Genomic DNA, 3,954 nt, shown 5'->3' on the forward strand with positions numbered 1-3,954 from the left:
CTCCATCAACAGCCTTCACTTAAAGGCGAAGAAAACTTAAATATCAAACAAATACCATTGAAAAAAGTAGGCATTTGCTCGCAGGTGCAATTCTGATATGTACCTCAAGTTGATAAATTATGAATAAGATCAGCGCCAAAATCCTCTATGGGCGACTCCATTTTGTGTAAGAACTAGTCCTGAAGTCTTCTGTGAGGAGGAGAATTGCCGACGGAAACCGCCGAAGTGCAGTTCGTACATTTCCGGTAGAACTCTTCTTCCCAGACGCTAGCGCAGCGTAATGACCCAGGAGCCGCTTATCACTGCGGTCGCTGTGAGTTCAAGTCCAGCTCATGCAGACTTCCTCTCAGGCCGTACGTGGGAAGGTCTTCCAGCAACCTGCAGCAGCTCTGCCCGGTCTCCTCCCACCACAATGCTGGCCGCCGTCGTATAAGTAAAATATTCTTGAGTACGGCGTAAAACACCAATCAAATAAATAAATAAATATTCTTCCGAGAAGGTAGCGAACAGTACACTTCGTTTTCCGCTTGACGATCGGGAAACCGGAATGTTGGACGTTGGTTCCGAGTTTACACGAACAAGTCGGCAGTTTTAACGACTCTCACTGGCTGAGAGGCAACACATCCCCAGCATAAATTACAGGGTGTTGAAGATGGAAGACGCGATGCCAGCTTTGCCGTTTTTAGGCTTTACGTGTATGGCGAGGACAAATCGCAAAGTTATGCATCAGGCGCCACCAGACATAAAAGAGTGTGCTCTTTTCAGACTAAAGTGTCTTTTTTTGAAGTTTTCGTCTCTTTTAAGTTTTTTAAGTTTTGCAGTGAGTATAATTCTCTTGCAAGTAAGTATGGATAAGGAGTCCAAAATCTCGGGTACTCAGCTTCATGATCGTGCTAGAGGCCTTATCTCCATATTGTGTCGCCTAGTATACGAACGTCTGTTTCGACGTATAGATTAAAATTAGGTATAATGGTTAAAAACACACAACCTATCACCAAAACAAAAAAAAGGCCACAATCGATTTAAATAGGGAAAATTTTACCTGAATGTGTATCTCATATTAGAAAAGGAATTAAACTAGGAAAAACATAGCTTTAACAATAATTCAAAAGACTTAAATTAGTGTCCGTAAACAAACCCCTCTTCAGTCTTTTGTCATATCTTATTCGTATATATTTTGGGACATTTTGATTCAGTTTCCACCGAAGTTTAGGCCTACTTATTTGAAGGAATAATATCTATGCTGAATTCTGTTTCAAACGAATTGGAAGGCCTTTAATTAATTGTTTAACCAAATATATGGGTCTAAATTAAAAGTGTTATTTACTTTACTTCAGGCGTTAATGCATACCTGAAATTAAGGCGCCTGGAACACTTATGGAAGTCTAAAAGTCCTAGGGGTGTACTTCTAATCAGTATCCAAACATGCGCCATTTTAAAACTTATTTGTGTATTTTTTTTTGTATCCAACGTGAACAGTTAAGTAAACCACCCAAACACAGTCCTTACGCCAGGTGTAACAAATCCCCTGGCTAAAAGCCGCATCCAGTTCAACGAACAGGAGATAATATGGAGCGCTGCAGCGAATTCATGCGAAGCGTCAGGTGAATCAACCTTTGAGGTACCCTCCGTATAGTTTTAATGATTGTCTATAGATGTGATGTGCTGCACCATTTTTCAGATGAGTGACATATCTTTTGCGAATTGCATGATCCGAATGAAATATTTCCATCCACTGATATACTGAGAGGGCCTTCTTAAAAATCATATATGGATATAGGATGTTGTTCATAATTGTCTCCCCTTGACCAGAAAAGGCACTATCCAGGTAGAATTTGTTTTGACCATTAAATTGCTTTTCCAGATGTCCATTTTCTGGTTAGTTGAAAAGCCTCGTGACTTTAAGCAGTTATTCCTGATATAGCACGAATTTTACGTGTGTCATATGTTCCTGATATCGAAAAGTTTATTATCAAGTCAAATGCTTTACTGACATTTCCATCAAACAACACTGAGATGGTCTCGTGAGTTAAGAATGATTTATAGCTGGATAAAACATACCAATTACATAAAGCTTAGATGAAAGAGTGCAAAAGTTAGTTGTAAATGTGGTTGTTTTTTAATTTTTTTTATGAGAAAAAGACACTTTAAAATATTGTTTGTATGGTGGGTATTTGGGCCCACCTCTTGGTATATATTGTCTTTGTGTAATAATGTTATAAATCAGGATATAACACACATTTAATAAATATATTTGCACTAGAATTTGTTTGTTTTTCATCTAAAAAATGTTTTCACCGTATATTTATAGCTTTCATATATACATAAATATTATCATATTTCAGATCAAATCCATTTGTGTGGATATAATCTACAAATTTACAATCCAAAAATTTTTTTAGATATGCATCACATTATTTGGGACATTATTGTGTAAAAACGATATGTACCAAGATGTGGTCCCAAACCATACACCAACCATAAAAAATATTTTCCTAATAGCTTTTTCGTTAGAAAGAAAAAAATCAATAAAAACATTAACGACTATAGGCCTATAAATAGGTTTCCACTCTCTTTCATCTCATTTTGCATCATTTTTATGTTTTCTTCTCCTGTTAGACATAAATATATATACAGTAACTTGCACGCATGGAAGATAATTATATGCGTGACTCATTAGAATTGCATTATTTTAACATTCATATATGTTATACATTAGTTTCACAGTATCGTTGTTTGGGAGAGCAAATTTTTCAAATTCCAAGAGGCTGATTACAGTATGTGTGATTACATGCCTATATGTAGATTTAAATTATTGCATGCACAGGTACAAAGTGTTAATATAAAATGTTATGAATACGAATATTAAACATGCTTAGTGTGTTACTTGGTAAATTGCTGGAGTGAGTGAGTGCTTGAGGTTTAACGTCATACTTAACAATTTTTCAGTCACAATACAATGAAGGACTCCTTAGAGTGCATGTAATGTGCTTCCTTGTTGCAAGACGGATTTCCACTAAATTGCTGGACTTTTTTTTTTTTTTACAATTTCATTTTTTTATTATACTCAGTGCATGTTGTGATTTTTTCGTTGCGTTTTCCCTTTAATCCCCCAACTGATATGTCATATAGATAGTTTATCTCGTCTCACACCTGAAACTAGTCTAAACAAGCCTTAGGCTTAACCATAGGCCTATGTGGTAATCAGCCTAAATAGTCCCTGATATAAAGACCATGACAAGCCGTACACGTTTATGCAGCTGTCTCGGTTCAGGTTTGCACTGGCTTGACCAGCGGCAACGATATGTATGTAGCCTATATCTGTGCATCCTATTTGTTCAACAGGTCTTAGAGAGTATAAATGTTTTACAGTATAATAGGAAATAGTTTATTAATATTATATCTCGGATTTGTCCGGCTAAAAAAAAAACATTTCAGTGACTTTATCTTTCGGTATTTTATTTACACTATTAAATTATTATTTAAATGTAATAGTTTATTTTAATATTAGCATGGTTTCGAGTCAACAAAAGTTTAACTGCTTCAGCTGATTTCTATATGTAAATCAGCAGTACCAACCGTTATTCGTGACGTCAGTCTGCGATTGATTCCCACGAATCTCACCAGGGAGCGCTGCCGATCAGGTTATCCAGTAGATCGCGGTCGGCGTCTGCAAGTGTAAATCAATGCGCATTACTAGCACTTTGCTAAAATAGTCCCAAAGTAATCATGGAATTTAAATTATTTTTTTTTCAAATGGAAAAAACTTTCATTGAGTAAATTTTCTTGAGTCGTTTTTACATTAAGAGTGGATATTTAATTATGCAGTCAAGACCTAACATGTGTAATTAGGACGCCGTTTGTGAAATATGTACTGGATTGTTCCGCTTTGGGCTCTTGTTTACCGTACTTTACCGAAAGCATACGAACGTTAATCGGAAGTTCCGATGTGTT

Source organism: Liolophura sinensis, chromosome 7 (genome assembly GCF_032854445.1).
Source record: "Liolophura sinensis isolate JHLJ2023 chromosome 7, CUHK_Ljap_v2, whole genome shotgun sequence".
Taxonomy (NCBI): domain Eukaryota; kingdom Metazoa; phylum Mollusca; class Polyplacophora; order Chitonida; family Chitonidae; genus Liolophura; species Liolophura sinensis.